This window comes from Mauremys reevesii, linkage group 2, assembly GCF_016161935.1.
Source record: "Mauremys reevesii isolate NIE-2019 linkage group 2, ASM1616193v1, whole genome shotgun sequence".
Taxonomy (NCBI): Eukaryota; Metazoa; Chordata; order Testudines; family Geoemydidae; genus Mauremys; species Mauremys reevesii.
The window spans coordinates 106,469,628-106,497,569 of NC_052624.1; the positions used below are offsets into that span (position 1 = coordinate 106,469,628).

Here is a 27,942-nt window from a genome sequence, read left to right on the forward strand (position 1 = left end):
AAACACATTACATCGGTGGTGTGCGTCCACGGTCCGAGGCTAGCATCGACTTCTGGAGCATTGCACTGTGGGTAGCTATTCCGTAGCTATCCCATAGTTCCTGCAGCCTCCCCCGCCCCTTGGAATTTCCGGGTTGAGATCCCAGTGCCTGATGGGGCAAAAATCATTGTCGCAGGTGGTTCTGGGTAAATGTCGTCAGTCACTCCTTCCTCTGGGAAAGCAACGGCTGACAAGCATTTCGCGCCTTTTTTCCCTGGATTGCCCTGGCAGATGCCATAGCATGGCAATCATGGAGCCTGTTTTGCCTTTTGTGACTGTCACCGTATGTGTACTAGATGCCGCTCACAGAGGCGATTCAGCAGCGCTACACAGCAGCATGCTTTTGCTTTTGCATGACAGCAGAGATGGTTACCAGCCATACTGCACCATCTACCAATCCATAAATTGGTAAAAAGATGATCATGGCTACCAGTCGTTTTGCACCATTTGCTGCTATCATAAGTGCCCCGGCTGCTCTTAGCCAGGGGTGCAAAAGCCAAAATTGGGAATGACTCCCAGAGTCAATCCCTCCTTTTTGGTATCTAAAAATAGAATCAGTCCTGCCTAGAATATGGGCAAGTGTACTAGAGAACCACTGTATCAGAGAGCACAGCTGCTCTGTGTCAGATCCTGCAGAAATTATGAGCTGTATGCTATTCACAGGGGGTGCTCCTGCAACAACCCCACCTATTGATTCCATTCTTCCCCCAGCCTTCCTGGGCTACTGTAGCATTGTCCCCCCACTTGTGTGATGAAGTAATAAAGAATGCAGGAATAAGACACACTGACTTGTTAGTGAGAAATGAGTGGAAGGCAGCCTCCTGCTGCTATGATAGTCCAGACGGGATAGTAAGGAGTGTGGAGGAGAGGAGCCCAGCATCCCTCTGCTAGTCCAGGGGCAATTGAATCTTTTTTTTACACATGAAGGGTGGGGGCTGACAGAGCTCAGCCCCCTGTTGCTATGACAACGATGGTTATCAGACATACTGCACCATCTACCAGGAAAAATTAGGGCCAGGCACCCTTGATAGACCTCACCGATGCTAGTCTGCATGGTTACCAGTCCTTTTGCACTGCCCCATGTGCCAATAGGCTGATGATGAGGACGGCTACCAGTCGTTTTGCACCATCAGCCACCCATGGCGGGGGGGAGCAAGGTTGTTGGTGTTGAGTGCTGCAGCATCGGGTCTATCTGCAGCATTCAGTAAAGATAGGGTGACATGTTAAAGAGTCAAGAGAGGATTGTTTTCCCTTTCACTTCTGGGGGTGGGTGGGGGGGTGCGTAAATTGCCGAGCTATGCCCTGACCCACCGCAGACACTGTGTTTGACCCTAGAAGCATTTGGAGCTCAGCCAAGAATGCAAATACTTTTCGGAGACTGCAGGAACTGTGGGATAGCTTGAGTCCTCCAGTCCATGAGCGTCCATTTGATTCTTTGGCTTTCTGTTACGTTTGTCACGCAGCAGTGCGCTGAGCCCCTGCTATGGCGTCTGTCTGGAGATTTTTTAAAAATGATTTTGAATTTCGTCTTCTGTAACGGCGCGCTGATAGAACAGATTTGCCTGCCCTTACAGCGATCACATCCATGCGGGAGCTCTTTCTTTATTTTGATTTTTAACTGCATCGCCACACATGCTGATCTGAGCTCCACGCTAGGCAAACAGGAAATATTCAAAAGTTCGCGGGGCTTTTCCTGTCTACCTGGCCACTGCATCCGAGTTCAGATTGCTGTCCAGAGCGGTCAGTGGTGCACTGTGGGATACCGCCCGGAGGCCAATACCGTCGATCTGCGGCCACACTAACCCTAATCCGATATGGTAATTCCGATACTAGCGCTACTCCTCTCGTTAGGGAGGAGTACAGAAACCGGTTTAAAGAGCCCTTTATACCGATATAAAGGGCCTCTCAGTGTGGACGGGTGTGGCGTTAAATTGGTTTTATGCTCCTAAAACCGGTTTAAACGCCTAGTGTAGACCAGGCTTGAATGTCTTGAATATTTTAAGTATCAGAGGGGTAGCCGTGTTAGCGTCTGATGAAGTGGATATTCACCAACGAAAGCTTATGCTCCAATACTTCTGTTAGTCTATAAGGTGCCACAGGACTCTGTCGCTTTTGAATATTTTAGCAATTAAGCCATTTTGGAGATTTAGGCTCAGGTTCTTTGAAGAACATAAGTTAGCCTTGCCAAAGTACTTCCCTGGACATCTATCCCAGGACTTTCTGTGCAGTGGTAGAATAGTTATTCTGAACCAGGCAGAATGTATACTAGAAAGAATTTAAGATGAGCCTGGGAACTTAAATTTATATCTCTGCTGGACAATAAAAAACATAGACTTAACAGAGAAATTGGTTTCTGGCTAATTACAACAATTTGTAACACACTCTATTGCTTTCTTACCCTTAATTGCCCACTTTATTTTAAATGGTCTCCTATTGCATGTGTGAACCCCTTATGTTTAACTATCTGTCTTACCTTGTGTTTATGTCACTCTGGTTACCTTCTCAGAGGAAGAGCTTTGTGAAGCTCAAAAACTCAATCCTTCCACCAACGGAAGCTGGTCCAATAAAAAAAAATTACCTCACCTACTTTGTCTCTCAGAAATATCATTTTAAGTCTCAGCACTGAAAGTGTGTTAGTCTTTACACACACCTGCAGGTCACCTTTAGCTGTTCATAAACTGAAGTTTGCTTGAATTGTTCACTCAACAGACAAACTTTAATGATTTAAACAACCTTCTGTTTCAATATACTCCTCTTCTGCGTGTCTACTAGCACAGATGATAATGATTTCAGATATTTTATCATGATTTTAGTATACTGAGCTGGCCTCTTTTTTAATTAACCTGGGAATTAAGTTGAGGAGTATTATAGAATGACTAGTACAAATGGTTAAAATAGTATTAGCATTTCACTTCCTAGTTTCCCAGCAAATGATAAAGAACACTAAATTGTGATCTTTAACTTCAGCGGAGTTATTCTGTATTTACATCAGCAGAAGATAGAAAACATGAATATGCAAAGCAGAGATTCTTCTATCAGAGAAAGGAAAAGATTCTTGCTATTTACTAGGTGCTTCAGCATGCAGACCTAATGCCTGGGAAGTACTTAGGTACTATGGTGATGAGTGCTTATTGTTACGAAGTGTAGAAAAGTGACAAGGAAAGCTAAAGACATTAGGGGGAAAACATGTCTGGTAGGGCTTAGGACATTAAAAAGGAGATGTTAAAGTATATGGGGGTGGAATCTTCACAATTGATAGGCCCATTATTAAATTGAGATGGTAAAATTGTTCATAATTATAAAAAGACATAAGTGTTCAATAAATATTCTGTAGCCGTGTTAGTCTGTAAGAAAGAAAAAAAGAGTCCAGTGGTACCTGAAAGACTAACAGATTTATTTGGGCATAAGCTTTCATGGGTTTAAAAAAAACACTTCTTCCGATGCATGGAGTGAAAATTACAGATACAGGCATAAATATATATTGGCACATGAACTCCTTTGTCTTTATGTGCCAATATATATTTATGCCTGTATCTGTAATTTTCACTCCATGCATCGGAAGACGTGTTTTTTTTACTGATGAAAGCCTGTGCCCAAATAAATGTTAGTCTTTAAGGTGCCACTGGACTCTTCGTTGTTTTAATAAATATTCTATTCTGTATTTGTAAATAAGAAAGTTGATATATTTGTATCACATGAGGAAATGAAATATTTTCCAATCCACTGGTAACCAAAGAGGATGTTAAACAAAATCTACTAGAGATAAACATTGTTTAAAACAGCAGCCTCAAATGAGGGACATTGCACCCAATTGTCCTAAATGGGTTCCCCATATATTACCCCCATTAGTCCTAAAAGGGCTGGCTGAGGCAATTTCTACATAACATAAGAATGGCCATACTGGGTCAGACCAAAAGTCCATCTATCTCAATATCCTGTCTTCTGACAGTGGCCAATGCCAGGTGCCTCAGAGGGAATGAACAGGACAGGTAATCATCAAGTGATCCATCTCCTGTTGCCCATTCCCAGCTTCTGGCAAACAGAGGCTAGGGACACCATCCCTGCCCATCCTGGCTAATAGCCATTGATGGACCTATCCTCCATTAATTTATCTGGTTGTTTTTTGAACCCTGTTATAGTCTTGGCCTTCACAACATCCTCTGGCAAGGAGTTCCACAGGTTGACTCTGCACTGTGTGAAAAAATACTTCTTTTTGTTTGTTTTAAACCTGCTGCCTTTTAAAGATTTGAACCCACTCCTCAATCCAGAGACCAGAACACCCACTTGAGAGCAAGACAGAGTCTTGCACCTTAGACCATTCTGACACTGTAAAACAGGTCACTGGAGTCCCTGTCCAATGCTCTATCTACTCAGCCATACAGTTTCTGGCCCATTGACATTCATTTTTAATACATCTTAGAATGCCAGGAAAATTTCAGACAACTAGAAGAGTGCTAATGTCATTCCAATTTTCAAAAAGAGTAAGTAAGATGACCAGGTAACTATAAGCTTTTGAGTTTGACATCAATACCAGTAAAAATAATTGAAAAGCTGAAATGAGATTCAATTAAAAAAAATAAAGAATAGGATTATAATTAACACCAGCGAACATGGCTTCATGGAGAATAGAAAATAGATTATGTCAAACTTGATTTTATTTTTAGATGAGATTACAGGATTTGTTATTAAAGGTAACTGAATGGTTGGGATATCCTGAGGTTTTTGTAAGGCATTTGACTTAGTACTGCATGACATTCTAATTTAAAAATTAGCACGATGCGATATGAATAAAGCACCGCATTAGATGGAATAAGAGCTAACTAACAAACAGATCTCAAAAAATAGTTGTCAATGGCAATCATCACGTGGGGGTGTTTCTAGTGGGGTTTTGCAGGGATCAGTGCTAAGTCTGATGGTATTCAACATTTTTGTCAAAGATGTGGAAGTAAATATAAAATCACTCTTACAATTTGCAGATGACAGAGATTGAAGGAATGGTAAATAAATGAGGACAGGAAAGTCATACAGAGGGATCTGGATCACTTGGTAACCTTAGCCTATGTAAACAAAATGCATTTGAATACAGCCAAAGGCAAAATTATACATCTAAAAACAAGGAACACAGGCCATACCTACAGATTGAGGGAGTGTTTCCTAGAAAGCAGTGACTCTGATAAAGATTTATGGGTCATATTGGACAAGCAACTCAACATGAACTCCAGTGTGATGTTGTGCCAAAAATGGGGTAGTGTAATCTTTGGATGTATAAACTGAGGAGTAGTAAGTAGGAGTAGGGCCTGGGAGGAGATTTTACTTCTATGCACAGCATTGGTGAGACTGATAATGGAATACTGCATACAGTTCTGGCATCAACATTTTTTAAAGAATATTAAGAAATTAGAGAGGCTACTGAAAAAAGCAACACAAAAATATTTGCGGGCTGGAGAAAATGTTTTTTAGTGAGAGACTTTAGTGTGACCAGATGTCCCAATTTTATAGGGATGGTCCTGATATTTGGGGCTTTTTCTTATATAGTCACCAATTATCCCCCACACCCTGTCCCAATTTTTCACACTTGCTCTCTGGTCACCCTAAGAGTTTAGGTCAAATTTAGCAGCATTAGATCAATTTAACCCTGCACCTGTCCACATGACAAAGCCATTTTTATCGACTTAAAGGGCTCTTAAAATCGATTTCTGTACTCCTCCCCGATGAGGGGATTAGCACTGAAATCATTCCCGCCGAGTCAAATTTGGGGTAATGTGGATGCAATTTGATGGTATTGGCCTTGGGGAGCTATCCCACAGTGCTCCATTGTGACTGTTCTGGACAGCACTCTCAACTCAGATGCACTGGCCAGGTAGCCAGGAAAAGCCCCACAAACTTTTGAATTTCATTTCCTATTTGGCCAGCCCGGCAAACTGATCAGCACAGGTGACCATGCAGAGATCATCAGCAGAGGTGACCAAACAGCTCCAGCATGGACTGAACGGGAGGTATGGGATCTGATCGCTGTATGGGGAGATGAATCCGTGCTACCAGAACGCCGTTCCAAAAGATGAAATGCCAAAATATCTGAAAAAATCTCCAAGAGCATGAAGGACAGAGGCTATAACAGGGACCCGCAGCAATGCTGCGTGAAACTTCAGGAGCTCAGGCAAGCCTACCAAAAAAACAAAGATGCAAACGGCCGCTCCAGGTCAGACCCCCAGACATGCCACTTCTATGATGAGCTGCATGTAATTCTAAGGAGTGCTCCACCACTACCCCACCCCTGTTCATGGACTCCTGTAAGGGGGGAGTCTCATGCAACAGGGATGAGGATTTTGGGGACGAGGAAGATAATGATGATGAGGAGGAGGAGGGTAGCTCACAGCACGCAAGCGGAGAAACTGCTTTCCCCGACAGCTAGGAACTGTTTATCACCCTGGAGCCAATACCTTTCCTACCCTCCCAAGGTGGGCTCACGGACCTTGAAGGCAGAGAAGGCACCTCTGGTGAGTGTACCTTTGTAAATATAATACAGGGTTTAAAAGCAAGCGTGTTTAATGATTAATTAACCCTGATGACTTGGGATGCATTCGCAGCCAGTACAGCTACTGGAATGCATTCAAGCAACATCCATTCTTTATCTCTCTGCATCATTCTCAGGAGAGTGATATCATTCATGGTTACCTGGTTGAAATAGAGAAATTTCATTAAGGGGACATTCAGAGGTGGCCGTTCCTGCTGGGCTGTATGCCTGTGGCTGAAAAGAAATCATCCCCGCTGTTAGACACGCGATATGGGGAGGAGTGAAGCGATCACCCCGGGGGGAGGCGGGCGAGAGGGATTGGTTGGGTTTGTGCAGTACGTTGACCCGAAAACGGCAGCCCGTCCGAAAACCGGCAGGCCCTCAATAGAAGAGGCAAAATGCGAACTTGTACTGAAAGCACATGTGCTATGTAATGTTAACAGTTTGGTTCACCGTGAAAGAGTCTACCCAATGTTCTCTAAAATGTGTCTTTTTAAAGAATACTCTCCCTTTTTTCCCTCCCGTAGCTGCAAGTGTTTCAATGCTCCCCCTATCGTCTCCATCCCAGAGGCTAGCACAGCTAAGAAGGCAAAAAAAAAACCAACCCCCCCCCCCAAAACACACTCGTGATGAAATGTTCTCTGAGCTCATACAGTCCTCCTGCACTGAAAGAGCTCAGCAGAATGCATGGAGGCAAACAATGGCAGAAGCCAGGAAAGCAGAAAATGAACGCAAGGATAGGAGGGACAAGCAAGAGGAAAGGTGGCGGGAGCAAGAGGAAAGGTGGTGGCAGTGTGATGAGAGGAGGCAGGATGCAATGCTGAGGCTAATGAAGGATCAAACTGATATGCTCCAGTGTATGGTTGAGCTGCAGGAAAGGCAGCAGAAGCACAGACCACTGCTGCAGCCTCTCTGTAACCAACAGCCTTCCTCCCCAAGTTCCATTGCCTCCTCACCCAGATGCCCAAGAACATGGGGGGAGGGAGCTCCAGGCACCCAATCACTCCACCCCAGAGGACTGCCCAAGCAACAGAAGGCTGGCCTTTAATAAGTTTTGAAGTGCAGTGTGGCCTTGTTCTTCCCTCCTCTACTCCTCTACCACCCTACCCAGTGCTTCTCTCCACCCCCACCCCTCCCGGGCTACCTTGGCAGTTATCCCCCTATTTGTGTGATGAATTAATAAAGAATGCATGATTTTGAAACAATGACTTAATTGCCTCTGCAAGTGGTGATCAAAGTGGGGAGGTTGGTTGGCTTACAGGGAAGTAGCATGAACCAAGGAGGCGGGTTAATATCAAGGAAAAACAATCGGAACTCTCACACCATAGCCTGGCCTGTCATGAAACTGGTTTTCAAAGCTTCTCTGATGCGCAGTATGCCCTGCTGTGCTCTTCTAACCGCCCTGGTGTCTGGCTGCGCGTAAATCAGCGGCCAGGCAATTTGCCTCAACCTCCCACTCTGCCATAAACATCTCCTCCTTACTCTCATAGATATTGTGGAGCACACAGCAAGCAGCAATAACAATGGGAATATTGGTTTTGCGGAGGTCTAACTGAGTCAGTAAACTGTGCCAGTGAGCTTTTAACTTCCAAATGCACATTCTACCACCATTCTGCACTTGCTCAGCCTATAGTTGAACTGCTCCTTACTACTGTCCAGGGTGCCTGTGCACGGTTTCATGAGCCATGGCATTAAAGGGTAGACTGGGTCCCCAAGGATAACTATAGGTATTTCAACATCTCCAACAGTTATTTTCTGTTCTGGGAAATAAGTCCCTTCCTGCAGCTATTCAAACAGACCAGAGGGCCTGAAGATGCAAGCATCATGTACCTTTCCCATCCATCCCACGTTGAAGTTGGTGAAATGTCCCTTGTGATCCACCAGTGCTTGCAGCACCATTGAAAAGTACCCTTTGCGGTTTATGTACTGGCTGCTAAGGTGGTCTGGTCCCAAGATATGCGTTCAGTCTATCGCCCCACAACAGTTAGGGAATCCCTTTGCAGCAAAGCCATCCACTATGACCTGCATATTTCCCAGAGTCACTACCCTTGGAAGCAGCAGCTCAGTGATTGTGTTGGCTACTTGGATCACAGCAGCCCCCACAGTAGATTTGCTCACTCCAAATTGATTCCCAACTGACCGGTAGCTGTCTGGCATTGCAAGCTTCCAGAGGGCTATCGCCACTTGCTTGTGAACTGTGAGGGCTGCTCTCAGCTTGGTATTCTTGTGCTTCAGGACAGGGGAAAGCAAGTCACAAAGTTCCATGAAAGTGCCCTTATGCATGCGAAAGTTTCGCAGCCACTGGGAATCATCCCAAACCTGCAACACTATGCAGTCCCTCCAGTCGGAGCTTGTTTCCCGGGCCCAGAATCAGCGTTCCACAGCATGAGCCTTCCCTATTGCTACTTTGAGAGACACCTGTGTCCATGTCCTCATCACTCTCATCACCACGCTGCCGTTGCCTCCTTGCCTGCTTTTTCAGGTTCTGGTTCTGAACATACTGAAGGATAATGTGTGAGGTGTTTACAATGCTCATAACTGCCACGGTAATCTGAGTGGGCTCCATGCTTGCCATGGTATGGTGTCTGCAGGAGAGCAGAGTTGCAGCAGAAATGGTGGCTGACAATGGATGCCACGAGAATAGATATTTATAGAGAATGACGAGAGGACCTGCGAGGTGGAGAGCAGAGTTGCAGCGGAAGCGGGAGCCCATGACAGCCAACATGGAGATATTCACTATCAATCAAGACAGGAGCAGGAGAGCAGAGTGGCAGCAGAAGTGGTGGTTGGAAGACCAGTTTTTCCAACCTATTGCACCATCTGAGGCCACAGCGGGAGAGCAGAGTGGCAGTGGAAGTGATCTTTCAATGACAACGGTTAGCAGTACTACTACACCATCTGCTGAAAGCAATATGGAACGAGCACGGAAAAAAGGTGCAAAACGATTGTCTGTCATTGCTTTCATGGAGCGAGGGGCAACTGATGACATGTACCCAAAACCACCCACGACAATGTTTTTGCCCCATCAGGCATTGGGAGTTCAACCCAGAATTCCAATGGGAGGTGGAAACTGCGGGAACTGTGCGATAGCTACCCACAGTGCAACGCTCCGAAAGTCGATGCTAGCCTCCGTACTGTGGACGCACTCCGCCGACTCAATGAGCTTAGTGGGGACACACACAATCAACTGTATTGCTTCCTAAAAAATCGACTTCTATAAATTGAACCTAATTTCTTAGCGTAGACATAACCTGGAAGTTTAAGCCAGACAAATTAAAATTAGAAAAAAACAAACAAACCCCACAGTGATGACAGTTAACCACTGGAACAAACTATGGATGTGATGGATTCTCCATCTGTTGATGTCTTCATATCAAGACTGGATGCCTTTCTGGAATATGTTGTTATGGATTGGGTTAGCTGTTGTTCTTTGGTGTTGGGTTAAAGCCTTGTTGAAACTAATAGGTGTGTGTCACAGTTTCAGGGTAACTGCACTTGCATTCCCCTTTCATGTTCCCTTGAGGGCACACACTCTAAAGGTTTTAGACTCCAAGACATAACCTCTTTGGGGCAGAGACTCATGTCTCTCCTCCACCAGATAGGGAGGTTTAAGACTGCACAGGTCCATGTCTTACACTGTGATGTTCCCAGAAAACCAGACTGCCTAAACAGGCCAGCATCTGTGCTTTGCTTTCTCTCTAACTGTTAACAAGGCTTCTCCTATTTCTCTCCTCATGCTGTTGCTGATTCTCCTTCTCTCTTGTACTGATGCTGGCACTCCTGGTCTTTAAGCAGCTGGGGTTCCAGATGCAGCCAGTCTCTCTTTAGCTGCATCCTCTCTTGGCCTACCTGTAGATCTCTCATTAATCCCTGTTGCAGTGACACATTTGGTCTGTACAGAGCACAGATGTTCCTTTTTTCTCTCCAGGGAGCTGACTCCAAGATTTCCCTGGCCTGCTGGACTCTCAGCCAGTGGGCTGGATCTTCCCTGTAAATGTGGACCATTATTTCTCTTCTGGTTGTCAGGATACAGCAAGTTGACCACCTGTATTTTTGTCCACTCCTCAGTGTTGAGCTAAATTTCTCTGTGAAATTCAAGCAGCTGATCTTACTTCAACTCTTCATAATTCATTTTCCCTCGTCTCTCATTTCACTGTTCCTTTCTCCAAAAGAATGAACATTTCTCTATGTTTTTCCCTTCTAATGTACTTTACTACTGCTGGTGCTTATGAGAATTCACACTGTCCTAGATCCCATATATGCTGCCATCAAATATGTGACAGTTCAGGGTAACTGCACCTGCATTTTCCCTCTGTTGTCCACCAAGAGCACCCACTTAAAGGTTTCCAGCTACCAGCTGTCACCACTCTTGGACAGAGACCTGTACCTCACTCCCTCCTGACCAGGGTATTTCAAGGCTACACAGCTCCCTGTCTACACTGTGATATTCCCAGCAAGCCAGACTCCCTAAATAGGCCAGAATTTGTGCATTGCTTTCTCTCCAGAGGCTATGAACAACATAATTGTCTTCAGTTACAAGTTACCAGAGAGCTCTTTCTAAACAAGCACATTTATTCTTAGGGTGAAAGCATTAAAGAGAAAACACATTAAAAAACCACTAAAAGAACTTGCATGCATGCTAAAAAAATTACCATAAGTCATCTCATTCTAACCTCAGGTTCCGGTAGGTGTCATTCCTTCAAAACTCATAACTGGATTTTCCCCATGGTTACAAGTTACAAGTTCACAACTGTCTCAGAATCAAACAATGTGTTGGACACTTCATTTGATTCTTTATACAGGTTAGACTTTTGATCTCCAGCCAACAGGTAAAATCAGCAAAGACCCTCTCCTTAAGGCATGATTTTTGAATAACTGGATGTAGAGAATTTGGATTAATCTATTCCCCAGGAAACATTATTGTCCCAAAAATCCATTCTTGTCTGGCATGTTATTCAATATAATTTTTTGAACTTCAATTCCTCACATCTGTCAGACCACCACCTTGTGAGGTTCCATACAAATCCGACCCACAATAATACACAAACCATTAATTTAATACAATGGATCACAAAGATACTTACACTTAATTCAATAAAGTCTTCCCAGGGATGTGGCAGTAGATTGCCATAGCTGTCATAGTGTGAACATGCCCTTCCTTTAAGATACCTGTAAAAGACATTTAAGGGGCTCCACCTAAAACAAAGACAATAAAGTCTGCCCAGAAATTAGCACCATGAAGATGGAAGGTTCCGTAAGGTATTGTTTGGCCAGATGTGTGAGAGAGAGAGAGACACGGGGGAGAGAGTGAAGAGAAAGACACTAATGTAGCCTGGAGTGACACTAATGTAGCTCTGAGATAAAGATAAGAGAAAAAGCTTTTAGGGTCCAGAGTGTTGGCTGGAAAGGCGGGCTTGAAACAGCAAACAAAGGAAATGTCCCTTGCTATGTGATTTTGACTGTGTTCAGAAACAGGACTTTGTACATTCTTTGTAAATAAAGAAGATTTCACCAAAGATACCAGACTGTATCATTAATTTATACTCCTCTTTGGAACACCCGGAGTTCCTGGAACGCCCTGACCTTTGAGTAGCTGCTTAGGTCTAAAAGGATAACAATGTGTTTTAGCTGAAACACAAGTTATGTTTTAGTCAAACACATGTTATTGGGCTCAATACAGGGGTAACAGGGTGAAATGGAATGGTCTTTTATATACAGATCAAACTAGACAATTGAATGATCTCCTTCAGTTCTAAGGAAGCTGTGAAAAACTGCAGATACGTAGATAAAATTTGTCCACAAAATATATATTTTGCTTTCAGTCATGCCCTCCTTTAAATCTATTACTATTTAATTGGGAGTTTCAGAGCTTGATTTTGGTTGCTTAGCAACATAATCAGCAGTTTCCTTATTGATGCTAGGGATGGCTAAACCTGGAATGATCTTGTTTAGCTACATATCCAGCGTTTAAATGTGCATCCAAATTCACATGACATATTGGTGGGTGGACTAAGAGCAAACAATAGAAAAGAGGATTGTGGATAGGCTCAAGTGTCATCTGCACTCAGAGTAATGGGAAATGCAGTGGGAGTAAGGCAGATTGGAAACTTTCTGGGACTGTAGGGAACCTGTATAGGTAGAGTAAACTTTGTGATGGGATGAGGTCCTCTTTGGGTTGGAAGAGAGCTTGCAAAAGATGTGGGAAATAGAATCAAGAAAAGTATGTGGTTGAAGCAGTTATTATTCTGAACCTCCTTAATTAACTCATCATTAATTAGCACCTGTAGCAGCTGCTGAACTTTGTTATTTATTTGTTTGGGTGGTTACAGATAAATCAGATAAGGTAGAATTCAATGGTTTATTCAGTAATTTATCCAGGTCTAATGTTCCATTTCAGGGGATAGATGTTTGATTTTAATTTCAAAACCATTCTGAATTACTTCAGATCAATCTCTCAGTGTTTATCTTTCCGTTTACACTGGCTGTGTTTTATATTTCCTGTTTTTGTTGTTAAGGAAACAGAATTAATCTTTTACTGTGTCCCAAATTCTTCAGAGAACTAGAAGAGGGATAGGCCCTACACTGCACTTAATATTATTTAGCACCATAAATGGTTCTATGATTCAATAATTCCATTTTATTTCCAGTACAGCTTATCTTTACTGATATCAGATCAGACAGGATATAACTTCTGGTACTGCTTGCAATGCCTTGTGAATACAGGGTCTTTACTCAGGTAAAACTAACACAATCCACACTGTGCAAGGAAAAATAGTAATACCAAAGCAATAACAGGGCAGAGAAATGTTAAGACAGCTCTTTAAAGTGGGTGGAAGGAATTCATAGCTGCACAAGATTAATTGCCTGTTGAGAGGGAAGTACACCCCGTACACCCAGAACCCCCAAAGTGGCCATCTTGTAATTTCATGGCTGATAAAGCCTGACGTAGAATATAGATTCCACCCAGCACAACAACAAAATATGTTAGTCAAGTCCTCGGATGTGATGCGTGTGTTACCTTGATGTCCGAGCAGAGAATAAGTTGAAGCCTTGCTTACCATTCAAGCCTGCCTAATAGCCAGGGAGAGACTGAATGGGTCACACATCCCGAGACAGTGCTGAGAAAGAAGACAGAGCCAGCCCTGGAATTTGGAAGCACTGAAGTCACACCTGACCAGGATCCCGGAGCTCAGGGTTGACAATAAAATACATTTTATTTTATTTTTAAATAAGAAGGGATGCGGGTAATGGGCTCCTCCTTGTCCTTAAGGGAGGGAGAAGTCTGGTGGGTAGGGAGGGAAAGAGGTGTCAAAGATACAGTTATCTTCTATCCTGTCCTAAATTGAGGCAATACTGTGGTATCTCACATATCTCTGCGTGGCAACTGTGGCTAAATGAGACTATTATTCTCAGACAAAATATATGTTGATTCATTCCTCATTGTGACAAAGTTCCTCCTCTACCTTCGTGGGTCCTGCACTTATTGGCGGATTTGCTCACCTCAGAGACCTTCCCCTCCCGTGGAATCCACAGTCCGGGTCAACTCCTCCTGTGTCTGATCAGGAGTTGGGAGGAACCCGGGCCCGCCCTCTACTCCGGGTTCCAGCCCAGGGCCCTGTGGATTGCAGCTGTCTAGAGTGCCTCCTGTAACAGCTGCATGACAGCTATAACTCCCTGGGCTACTTCCCCATGGCCTCCTCCAAACACCTTCTTTATCCTCACCACAGGACCTTCCTCCTGGTGTCTGATAACGCTTGTACTCCTCAGTCCTACAGCAGTACACCCTCTCACTCTCAGCTCCTTGTGCTTCTTGCTCCCAGCTCCTCACATGCACACCACAAACTGGAGTGAGCTCCTTTTTAAACCCAGGTGCCCTGATTAGCCTGCCTTGATTGGCTGCAGGTGTTCTAATCAGCCTGTCTGTCTTAATTGGTCCTAGCAGTTTCCTGATTACTCTAGTGCAGCCCCTGCTCTGGTCACTCAGGGAACAGAAAACTATTCATCCAGTGACCAGTATATTTGCCCTCTACCAGACTCCTGTACCCCACTGGCCTGGGTCTGTCACATATCCCTCCACCCTGCTCAACACCAAGGGGCTGGGCAGCTTGGGATGTCAGACAGCGCACACGTGACAAGCCATCGGCATTGCCGTGATGGCTCCCTGCTCTGTGTTGCACACGGAACTGGAAAGGTTGGAGGGATAAGAACCACCTGGTCACCCTTGTGTTCTTCTCCTTGTTCCTCTGCATCCATTGAAGAGGGGCATGGTCGGTCACGAGGACAAATCCGCACCTGAGCAAGTAGTAGCGCAATGCTTCCATGGCCCATTTTACGGCGAGGCACTCTCTCTCCACGACTGCATATTTTTGTTCCCTCGGAAGGAGTTTCCTACTGAGGTAGAGAATTGAGTGTTCCTCCTCCCCGACCGTCTGTGATAGAACAGTCCCCAACCCCATGTCTGATGCATCCGTCTGCAGGATAAATTCCTTGGTGAAATCAGGGGCTATCAGTACGGGGTTACTGCAGAGGGCAGTCCATAGGTCTGTCAATGCTTCCTCTGCTGCGTCAGACAATCTCACCAGATCAGGTCCACGGGCTTTCACTAGGTCTGTCAGGGGGCTTGCCCTTGTGGCAAAGTGGGAGATAAATCGTCAGTAATACCCCATTACACCTAGGAATGCCCAGACTTGTTTCTTGCAACTTGGTTGGGGTCAATTTTGGATGGCCTCCAACTTGTTCACTTGGGGTTTTACCAGACCTTTTCCCACAATGTAGCCAAGATATTTGACCTCCGTAAACCCTACAGCACACTTGGCAGGGTTCGCTGTAAGGCCAGCTTGCCTGAAGGTATCGAGGACTGCCTCCACCTTCACTAGATGGGTTTCCCAGTCTGAGGTATGAATGACCACATCGTCCAAGTAGGCAGCAGCATAACTGTTATGCGGGCGTAATAGCTTGTCCATGAGGCGCTGGAATGTAGCTGGGGCCCCATGTAGTCCAAAAGGGAGGACAGTATATTGAAAAAGACCCTCTGGTGTAGAGAACACAGTATTTTCCTTTGCATCTTACGCAAGGGGAATCTGCTAGTACCCCTTTGTCAAGTCTCGGGTAGTCAAGTACCGGGCATTTCCCAGACGGTCCACTAGCTCATCTATGCGAGGTATAGGGTACGCGTCAAACTGGGATACTTCGTTTAGTCGCCGGAAGTCGTTACAAAACCTTGTGGTGCCATCAGGTTTGGGCACCAGCATGATTGGGCTGGACCACTGACTGTGGGATTCTTCGATGATCCGCAACTCCAGCATTTTTTTTACTTCTGCTTTTATTTCCTCCCTTTTGGCCCCTGGCATCCCATACGGCCTCATTGTTATTCTTGCCCCAGAGTTCATGACGATGTGGTGATATGTCTCGGTTGTTCGACCCGATTTTGTCGAGAACACATCTTGGTTCCAGAAGATCATCTCAGACACCTCATTCTTCTGGTCTGGTGTTAAATTGGAGGACACTCTCACCTGTTTGGTAGGCTTGTTTTCCTGGGTTAGGTCTTTTCGGACAGTTGTGCATGCCAGGGTTTCAGAAGGTTGATGTGATAAATCTGTTCTTGTTTTCAGCATCCTGGCTGCCGCACCTTGTAGGTTACTTCCCCCACGGGTTCAACTGCCTCATAGGGCCCCTGCCATTGGGCCAGAAGCTTGCTTTCTGCCGTGGGTACCAACACTATCACACGATCCCCTGGTTGGAACTGTCGGACTTTTGCCTGGCGATTGTAATGGGTTCGCTGGGCCTCCTGTGCCTTTTCCAAATGTTCCTGTACAATAGGAGTGACCCGGGCTATCCAGTCTCGCATCTGTATTACATGTTCTATTATATTTCTCCCCTCATTGGGTTCCTCTTCCCAGACCTCTTTGGTGATATCTAGTATGCCACAGGGGTACGCCCGTATAATAACTCGAAGGGGGAAAACCCAGTTGAGGCTTGAGGTATCTCCCGGATAGCGAACATAAGGTAGGGTAGTAGGGTGTCCCAATCCTTCCCGTCCTGACTTACCACCTTCCTTATCATAGCCTTGAACGTTCAGTTAAACCTTTCTACCAACCCATCAGTCTGTGGATGGTAAACTGAAGTTCTCAGGGTATGTATATGGAGCAGCGTACAGAGGTCCTTCATTAGCTTCGACATAAAGGGGGTACCTTGGCCTGTTAATATCTCCTTTGGTAGCCCCACTCGGGCAAAGATCCCCACCAGCTCTTTGGCTATCGTTTTAGAGGCTGTGTTCCGCAGGGGGGGCGGCTTCTGGGTAGCGAGTAGCGTAGTCCAAAACAAGTACATACTGGTGGCCCCGAGCCATCTTCTCCAGGGGTCCCACTAGGTCCATGGCTATTCGCTCCAAGGGGACCTCTATGATGGGAAGGGGTACTAAAGGTGCCCTCAGGTGGGGACGGGGACTGTGCAGCTGACACTCCTGGCAGGATGCACAGTACCTACGCACTTCTTCATGTACTCTGGGCCAGAAGAATCGTCGCAGGACCCTTGCCAGAGTCTTTTCTACCCCCAAATGCCCCCCAAAAAGATGACTATGGGCAAGACTTAATACAGCATTCTCGTGTTTTTGAGGTACTAGGATCTGCTGTACCTTCTGCCCCTGTACTGGTGCATAATGAAGAAATTCTTCTTCATTATGAAGTAGGGTCCTGGTCCCTGGGTTTCCCCTTCCATGGGGACCCTATTTATTTTGGTCACCTCCTTCTTAATGTTGTCGTACCTTGGGTCTTCAGCCTGGTTCCATCCAAAATTTCCTCTCCATGGGCTAATCTGCTGGAAGATCTAGGGGCCCATTTTCTGTTGCCTCTACTGGTTCAGAGGCCTTACGTTGTGGGTCAGATGTGGGTGCTTCTCCCTCCTGGGTGGCACTCCTTTTCAGCTGTTCGGGTCCACCTACCTATGACAGCGACCCTCTGGCTTTGAGTCAGTATTCGGGTTCCCAAGGCCTTAGCTGCCCTCCTTTCCCTTTTTGACTTTCTACACTGTCTGGGAATGGAAAACAAATCTGGGGATATTTCAGAGAAGACTGGGGGTTGACAGTCTACTGTGGATGCCTCATTAACTTCAGGATTCCCCTCTTTCTCCAATCCTCCTACTGGGAGTAAGTCTCCTACTCCCAGTAAGTCCTACTGGGAGTAAGTCTCCAAACCCTAGGAAGTCCCGCCCTATGAGCACCGGGTATGGGAGTTTAGGGACTACACTAGCTGCTACCTCAGTAGTGTTCCCCTGAATCTTGATTTTGACTGGGATGGTGAGGTAATAACCAACTGTCCCATGGATGCATGTTATCCCCATAGGCTTAGCCCACAACAACTGACTACACTTCACGAGCTTCCCTGAGACAGGCGTGATAGCACACCCTGAATCAACCTGTGCCGTGGTCTCTACCCCATTTAGCTTTACTGGTCTGGTGTACATACGTGGGGTTAGAATCTGTGCTATCAGAACTCCGTTCCAAAAGAAGAAATGCCGGAATATTTGAAAAAATCTCCAAGGGCATGAAGGACAGGGACCTGCAGCAGTGCCGCGTGAAGCCTACCAAAGAAGCAGAGAGGCAAACGGCTGCTCCGGGTCAGAGCCCCAGACATGCCGCTTCTATGATGAGCTGCATGCCATTCTAGGGGGTGCCCCTAAAACTACCCCCACCCCTGTGTTTCCCTCCTCCCCCACCCCTCCCAGGCTATCTTGGCAGTTATCCCCCCATTTGTGTGATGAATTAATAAAGAATGCATGAATTTGAAACAGTGACTTTATTGCCTCTGCAAGTGGAGATCAAAGGGGAGGGGGAGGGCGGTTGGCTTACAGGGAAGTAGAGTGAACCAAGGGGGCAGGGTATCATCAAGGACAAACAAACAGAACTTTCACAGCATAGCCTGGCCAGTCATGTGCTCTTCTAACCGCCTTGGTGTCTGGCTGCACGTAATTAGTGGCCAGGTGATTTGCCTCAACCTCCCCACCCCGCCATAAACATCTCCCCCTTACTCTCACAGAAATTGTGGAGCACACAGCAAGCAGTAATAACAATAGGAATATTGGTTTCGCTGAGGTCTAACTGAATCACTAAACTGCGCCAGTGAGCTTTTAAACTTCCAAAGGCACATTCTACCACCATTCTGCACTTGCTTAGCCTTTAGTTGAACTGTTCCTTACTACTGTCCAGGCTTCATGAGCCATGGGAGGAAGGGGTAGGCTGGGGTAGATGCGACCGCATGGTGCTGCTGACTGGGAGAGCAGCCTGAGGCAGAAGCCTACAGCTGGCATGATATTCCAGGCAGGACTGAATCTCCATTAGATGAAACCTAAAGAAGAGAATGACCTGGAGTCATTCCCATTTTTGTCCAGGCGCCCCCGAACTACCTCACCGAGGCCAGCCAGGAGCACTCATGTCTGCCCAGCCACCCCCGACCAACCTAACCAAGGTCGGCCAGGAGCACCCACAGGACGCCAATGACGGCTAGCAGTCGTATTGCACTGTCTGCCGTCTGCAAGTCAAGGGAAGGGAATGCTGCTGTGTAGCACTGCAGTACTGCGTCTGCCAGCAGCACCCAGGAGACATACGGAGACATATGGAGACAGTGAGCTGAGCGGGCTCCACGCTTGCTGTGGTATGTCATCTGCGCAGGTAACTGCGGGAACTGTGGGATAGCTACCGCAGTGCAATGCTCCAAAAGTCGACGCTAGCCTCAGTACTGTGGACGCACTCCGCTGACTTAATGCACTTAGTGGGGACACACACACAATCGACTATATTAAATCGATTTCTAAAAAATTGACTTCTATTAAATTGACCTAATTTTGCAGTGTAGACATACTCTTACTGTAATACCTTAAAAAAATTATCTAAGGTCTTGAGATATATTTGATTTCAAAGGAATGTAATATCACTTGGTTAATACTTTTCATTGTGTTATCACACTTTATACTATTTAAGATAAAATCTGATTGGGAAATTCAATTATCCTCAACATTACTAGACAGAGAAGGTAAAAATGTCATTAGTGAAGCAGAAAAAGCAGAAGAGCATAATAAATATTTCTGTTCTTGATTTCAGAAGAAACTTGGATGATATATTCACATTTTAAAGAGATAATGACATACTTTCTATTCCAACAGCAACTAGACAGGATTGAAACAGCAACTACTAAAATTGAATATTTTTAAATCTGATAACTTGCATCCATGAGTTTTGAAAAGAATTGACCAAAAAGATCTCTGAAGCATGTTTTTGTTTGTTAACAGATCTTGAAATACTGGAGAAGTTTGAGAAAAAACAGAAAAAAAAAACAACTAATGTGTCAATAATCTCCCCTCCCCCCCCCAAAAGGGGGGTAAACAGGAAGACTTGGGTAACTATAGGCTGATTAGCTTGACAACAATGGCATGGGAAACCATAAAAGGCTAATATGTGATACAATCCAGATAGGTTTAAAGGATAGTATCATAAGTAATGCCACTCGTGTGATTTTATAAAACAAAGATCTTGTCAAGCAAAATTGATCATCATTTTATGAGGTTATAAATTTGGTTCATAAAGGTAACTGTTACAATGTCCATAGACTTCTGATTCAAAATTAGGGAAATACAAAATCAATGTTGCCTATACTAAATAGATTTAAAAAATGGCCAACTGACAGATGTAAAAACATAATTGTAAAAGAGGACTCATCATCTATTGGGCATTCCAGTATTATTCAATATCTTTATAAATGACTTGGTATAAAACACAAAATCATTGCTGGTAAAGTTTGCAGAGAACACAAACATTGATGGAACGCTAAATAATGATACCATTCAGTTATAAAAGACTGGCCTGAATGCCTTGGTATGCTGGACTAATTTGAACAAGATGTGTTTTAATCCAGACAAATGCAACATCATACATCTAGGAACAGAAAGCTAGATTCAAAAAAGGGACTTAAGTACCTAACTACCATTTTAGGTGCCTAAATACCAGAATTAGGCCCCACTGGGATTCATAAAACCTCTGCTCAGCTGCTGCCAAACCTTGTAGTTGCCTAAATTCACCAGGTTCCTACATTTTTTGCAATAGTTACCTGGGCACCAATGTTTGAACCTCTGAGTATGTGCACTGCTGCCTCACTCTACTCCGGATGCCTAGCCCACAGTGAGAATCATGAACTGGGGGAAGAGCGGTGTTCCTCCACCTAACTCACCAGCAGAGCCCAATCCAGTGTGGTCTGAGCGCACCTACCTCCACACAAAACAAATGAGTGGGGAAGGGAAAGAGGAGGAACTCCTTCATAACTTTTAGCCCAGTGATTAGAGTACTCACTTGTGATGTTGGAGACCTCTGGTTCAAGTCCCCACATTGCCTGATGCCAGGCTGGATTTGAACAGGGATCTGTTACCTCTCAGCTGAGTGCTCTAACCACTGGAATAGAGAATAGTCTGATGTGGGTCTCTCTCAATATCTCCTAGTGAAGTTATATCACTTTAATTAAATATTAATTAGACCAGAAAGAGTGAGAATGACTCTGTAGCCCAGTGGTTGGGGCTCTCAGCTGAAAGGTGGCAGGCCCCTGTTCAAAACCCTTTGCCTCATTGGACAGAGGGGTGACATTATAGGTTTGTGCTCTAACCACCTCCTTCTTTCATCCCCTCCATCCCTGGCTCATTTCAAGAAATGACTTATGTCTCTATCTCCAGGAGAGGTTTCACAGCTGAGAATACCAAACAGAGGGAGGCACTACCCACCAGCCAGAATGGAGGCACTAAACTCCCTTAGAGGTGCAGGGTTTTGGCACACATTTCTGTCTCTGGCAACTCCCATTGGCTAGCTTAGGCAGGGAGATACCCAATGTGCTGGCTTTTGTGAATCCCATTCTAAGGCACCTATCTCCCTCCAGTAATTGTATAGGAAGCCTGACCACTTAACTCATGTTTTGTGAGTCCAAGTGATCTTCTAGGCACCTACAAATTAGGCACTGTGATGCTCAGCATCACAACACATAAGTTCCTTTGTACATATAGCCTGAAGAATGTAGGTCACATTTCCAGGACTGTATGTTGGAAAGCAGTGGCTCAGAGAAGTGACTCAGGGCTGATGGCAGATAATCAATATAACCAGCTGAATTATGCCATGTGATGGTATGCTGAACAAATACAGTCCTTGGACCATTATTGAAATATTGTAGCAAGTTCCGGTGTTCCCACCTTTAAAAGGATCTTGACAAATTGGAAAGGCATCAAAGAAGAACTACAAGAGTGAGGTGAGGTCTGTCGAACAGCGAGAAACATATATTCAGCCTCTTTTGTTTATCCAAGAGAAGGTTAAGAGGTCACTTAATCACATCTATATGTACCTACAGTGGTGGCCGACCTGCGGCCCATGGGCCACATGCAGCCCATCAGGGTAATCTGATTGCAGGCCATGAGACATTTTGCTGACATTGACCGTCCGCAGGCACAACACTCCACATCTCTCAGTGGCCATGGTTCTCTGTTCCCGACCACTGGGAGCTGTGGGAAGCGGTGGCCAGAAAGTCCCTGCGGCCCACTACTTTTTGTTTACATTTACAGACCTTCCGTTTACATTTGCATGGTCACTCACAGCTCCCAGTGGCCATGGTTCTCCATTCCCAACCAATGGAAGCTGCGGGAAGTGGTGGGGACATTCCCGCATGCGGCCGCAGGTTGCCCACAACTTTTTTAGGAGGTTAGTGAAAAATGAATCCACATATGGAACACCAGAAACATGTTACTTCAAACATTTTATTTGCCCTTTTGTTGCTAATAACAAAAACTGCACCCTAAGTCCAGCAGCTCCCATGTCTGGCATCCCAGGAGGTCACCTGCCCCTAAATCTGGCCATGATTAAACCATTTACTTATGGATGCAGTGGACTCTCTGTCACTTGAAGTCTTTACATCAAGTCTAAAAGATATGCCATAGCACAACAAGAAGTTATGGGCCTGATTCAAGAACTACTGGGTGAAATTCTATGGCCTATGTTATGCTGGAGGTCAGACTAAATTATCAAAATGTTCCCTTCTAGCTTTAAAATCTATGAATTTAAAAAAAACAAAACAAACAAAAAAACCCGATTTATCTGTACTATTTTATGAAACTCTCAAAAACAGATGAACTAATTGATCTGAGCTTCAGCCACCCAAAACATGTAGTTTAAAGAGATCATGTTCACTTAAAATGCTGACTTAACAATAACTACAGTGTAACAGGTGCTGCTATAATTGACAGCACATTGTGAATGACTGATTACATACTTTAGAGAAATGTTATTTCCCATTAAATAGACAAAATGGTGAGGTAATATCTTTTATTGGACCAACTTCTGTTGGTGAGAGCTACAAGCTTTCAAGCAATATAGAGCTCTTCTTCAGGTCTGGGAAAGGTAAAGGTAAAGGTCTGAAAAAGGTACTTTCCATTATAATTTTCACAGATCTCAGTAAAGTAACCATTTTGGTTAAAATTACAGGATGTGCTGATTTTAATTTACTCCTAAGTATCCTCCTGGGACTGCCCCTTTTATCCCTCATCATGCATTGATATTTTACTTTGGATTTTATCTTAACACATAATGTTTCATTTCTAAAAGGCTGTAGTTGAATGGGGGAAAGAAAAAAGCTGTAATCCTTTGTCTCTGAAATTATGATGTGTCAGGCATTTGGATTTTTTTGCAACACACTAAATGCTACTTTCAAGGACTTGGAAGGCTGAGTGTATGGTATTAATCTATTTGTCTTTAATAATTCATAGTGAAATGTAAGATTTGCACAAAAGATTTCTTACAGCTAGGTTGTAAATTACTATAAGTGATGAGGCCTGATTGATTCTGCAAAAGTCTTACTTCAGTGTTAAGAAAGGCCTAATCTATTTCAAGGTGGGGTTTTTTTTGTTTGTTTGTTGGTTTTATTTTGTTTGTTGGTTTTGTTTTGTTTGCTTTTAGTTTCTTATATACTCCAGAGACCTTCCCTGACTAGCCTCACCAAACAACAGCTTATTATCATAGTTACTCCAAATTTAGCTATAGAAACAAATTTTACTTCCAGCATGCATCTTTTTCCGTTTGTCTCTCTAGGGTGCCCATTATCACAATGAATGAATATCATATACGGGAATTTAAGCTTTGCATGAAGATGTCCTTAGGGGACTCAATAGTCTCTTCTGCTCTTTCCATTTCCATCTTTGTTGTTTTAAATTGAGTTTGGCCTACGCAGGTTTCCTGTCTTTTAAAACTCTTATTTGCCCAGCTGAATCCAGAAGCGTCTGTTTTTTATTCAGTAAAGGTTCAAGTTTGATTAAAAAACAATTTCTGTTTTTTCATGATCCAAACACTATGCCCTGCCAGATGGAAAAAGTCACTCTAGATCATGAACAAACAGACTCAAGTGAAGGCAGAAGCAACAGCTAAAAAACCCTGCAGATCATCTTATACTAGTTTAAATGCAAAGTAACTCTATTTAATTAAATTGACTCATTCCTGTACAACTAAGGGCAGAATTTGTCCCTAATAAAAGCCTTTTTGATCAGATATTTATAGCATTTAATCATGATTCTCCTATTCTTTATCATTCCCCGCTTCCTTTCTCTTGTCATTGGATTTTAAGATTAATCCTATTTTAAAATTAATCCTTAAGCCTATTTAAGCTACAGGAGGGCTCATGGATTTTAAGATTAATCTGACCAGCAACTATTGGCAAAATTTTTGTTCTGGATGATGTTTGTGCTAGTTAATGGTAGGGTCTATGACCAAAGACAAATTGCACTGAATAACACCAAATTATTCTAAAGGGATACTGATTACAGACTTTACTCACCCCTAAAGATGTGAAATAACATTTATCATAACCATTACATTACAAATTTTAATATTTTTTCTTCAAATAATGTGTCATTTAAAAAAAATGCCATTTCTACTCACCACAGAAAACATACCTATCCTCTCAGTAATCTTCTCTCTAAAAATCCAACTTGTCCCAATGAGTGGTAATTCCAGTCTTTTGACTGTTAAGGAAAAGTTTGAGCCATTTGGTTTTGCCAGTTGTTATTGTCACTTTGATATACTCTGGAACAAGCACTGTGAAAAGCATGTTATTTAACACTGTTTGCTCATTTTTTACAATGTCTGTATTTATCTAGTGCTTGTTTGTCTGCAACAGAGTACCTACAATATGTGCAATACATTTATCTTGTTGTGATATGTCCTCAATATGTTAGCATTATTATTTACATTATTTTGGAGCCATGGGAACTGATTGCAACTGAATTTCCATCATACGCCTGATTTTGTTTCATCTAGAAAATAAGGAATATACAAAGCTGGAAGGTTAGGTCAGGGTCTGAGGTAGAATTTTTCAACAGTATTTCTAGTAGGCGAGACAAGGGAGTTCTGTCCCTTGGCACCATAAGAACAGAAGTGTTCACCAAATTCCAGAAAGACTTCAACTTTTTGCCTCTTTGTAGCTAAACAAAGCAAAGTGTAGAAGGGAGGAGAGAACTAAAACTTAGTTTACTGGATTCATCTAATCAAAATCTAGTGCACAGGATCAAAGATTAGGTGATTAGACCCTCTGATAAGACAATCATCAGGGTAATAGGAACAACAGAATTGGCTACTCTTGGAGCTTGCTAATTTGGTCTAATTGGCATTTCCGGAGTCACAAGAGGGAAAAAGGAGAATGTAACTAGAGGGAGGGAAGTTGTCCTCCTGCACAGTGGGAGGCATGCCCCACGTTCTTCTGAATCCCTCCCAATATCAGTGTTCCCATCAAACTTCTAAGTCTATGCACCCCCCAATGACATCTCTTCAGATCCACAGGAAGGGATCCCTGCTCCAGCAGACCTTAGGAGTGCTGCAGAGCACTGAAGGAGCAGGAAAGGGGCTAGAGAGAGCAAAGGAATTAGGTGGAGGTTTGGGAGTCACTCGCCACCATTTTCTGTGGACCTTTTGGGTATGTCTATGCTGCAACTAAAAACCCACGGTGGGCCTGTGCCAGCTGACTTGGGCTTGTGGGGCTCTAGGATACAGAACTTGAACTGCAATTTAACAGTCCCTTAGCCCAAATCCCAAGAGCCTGAGTTAACTGGATGGGCCAGCCGCGGTGTCTAATTGCAGTGAAGACATAACCTTTTGGGGAAGCAGAAGTGGAAAACCTTTAGTTGATCTCAGTAGACTCCTCAACCCCCATTTTTCCAGTGAGCCTTACGATGCTTATTCAGTGCTCCACTGTGAGCCTTATGTTCATTGGGGACCATCCCAACCCCTGTGAACCTTAGCAGGATGTTTAGTTCCCCAGCATCCTATTCTGGCTCAGTGGAAGCTGATGAGTCTATTTTGACTCAGTAGCATCCTGAGAACCTACTAAAGTTGTCAGGGAATGATGTAGAGGGGCCTAATAAGCCTATTTAAGCTACAGGAGGGCTCTAATTAGCTTTCTAAATCTTAGACCGAGACCTGGGGGGGACACTGTCAAGACCATTCTGAGACTCATGTTTGGGGAGGGAAGCCCCTGATGAGCCTACTAAGTTGACCCTACTACATTATATATTAGTAAGGGGACCATGTGTCACTATATGATTGGACAGTGTCTAGGACATTTGTGGGTCTTAACATAACATAAATAGTAAGTAATCAAGAGGTCACTACTGACTTTAGTGGTATTACTCCTGACTGACAACAGCATGAGAGCAAAATCAGGCCTTATTTGTATTAAGCTTTTCCCTATTGCAGTTGCATTAGTATATTTTGTATGCTGGAGTGGTTCATAAGCTAAGATCTTTGTAGCATTATAGATGCAGGATGCTTTCAGTATAAATTAAAGAGTGTCTCCAAACTATTAGTGGTTCTCTGACTTTAAATATAATCTGTGGTTCATGATATTCTTTTTGTGACAATGTTTATCTTGATGGCCTTATCTCTGCTTTTATTATCCTTATTTTCCCCTCTGTGTTTATATAGATTAATCAAGTGAATTCATCAAGGTTATATGAGGAGGACTCTAGATGGATGTAACACAATGCTGCATTGTTTCCCTTTTCACAATCACTCAAAGGAAGAATGGATTTGTTCGTTTCCATTAAGCTATATGAAGTGCCAGTTATTTTTAGTTTTATAAGTGACAGCTCAGGATGTATAGACTTCACTGGGGTATACTATTTAATGTCGGTCAGGATAATTCTTGTCACTGAATAAGGTAGATCAGCTAGGGCGCTTTGGACTCTGTGCATCATAAACAAGTGAGGGTTGCAAGTCTGCACATTATGCACTAGACTGTGTAACCCTTGCGCACACTGGGGAGTTCATGTTTATGGGGGTAGTCACACTCATATAAGAAGTGCGACTATTTATATGATTGTGCAACATTACTCACATGAAAAATCCAGTCATATATTTGTATTCTCAACTGGTCACTCATGTTAAAATATTAAAATGCAATAAAAAGTAAAGGGGGGGGGAATAAAAGGGTTTTTTAGCCTCTTAATATGCCATTGAGGTGCTCCCATAGACCTGTAGTGTAATTTTGCCACAATCTCATGTCATAATTGAATTGTAATGGCGTCTCCAGATAAGATGAAGTAATCAGCAGAAGGCACTTTGAGTGAGGGGACTGATTTAGCCCTGTTGAAAAAAACAAAACAAAAACAGGTGGACAGTAGCCATCAGAGAGAGATGTAGGTCAGATATATTAAGACATTTAAGCGTGTACTGTGTGATATTTGCAGAGTGCTAAAGTTGATGGATTTCTCTCTCTCTCTATCAGACTGTGGGTTTAGGTGAATCTCTACCATGCTACTGCTCACAATGGGAAGTAGTGAAAAATAAAAGTCTTACCTTTTAAATGTAGGAAACCAGGAGCAAACAAGGAAGTTAGTCAGAATTTTTACACAAGTGTTAATACATATATGGTTAAGTCTGGAAACCTTTCTTCTGTGCCCCAAGCACAAGTTCACTTCAACCGTCTCAGCACTCTAGGCCCTCACCCTTAGGAAAGCCCACAAGCATGGCTCTACTTGGAAGCCCTACAGTGCTTGAAACTGAGATGACTCATCTCACGTATCATAGGGTTTAGAAGCATAATATGCCTTATGAAGCAGAAGTGTGACATGACCAGTAATAGTGGAGGGTGGGGGGCAGAGGGAGAGGTGTCGACAGAGAAGTTACCAGACTTGCTAGTTACTTTTTACCTTCAAAAGGATGGGGGTAGGGCCACATTAGGACAGACAAGTGATGCAAGTATAGTAACTATGTAAAGGTAGCATCTTTTTACTCAACAGATGTACCTGGTTTAGGGACAAAAATGTTTTTACTCCTTTTAGGTCTGAAGAACCAACCCAGCTAGGAGAACCTGAGCTGTAGTCTCAATTTT

General features: G+C 43.8%; 1 long non-coding RNA gene across 1 annotated transcript in view; it reads left to right on the forward strand.

The window, feature by feature from the left end:
* Positions 1–27,942, forward strand: part of LOC120398579 — a 186,357-nt gene that overhangs the window by 153,238 nt on the left and 5,177 nt on the right. The window contains exon 5 of the long non-coding RNA XR_005594549.1: positions 19,835–19,941. This is a non-coding gene — a long non-coding RNA (uncharacterized LOC120398579). The remainder of the gene's footprint in view (positions 1–19,834; positions 19,942–27,942) is intronic.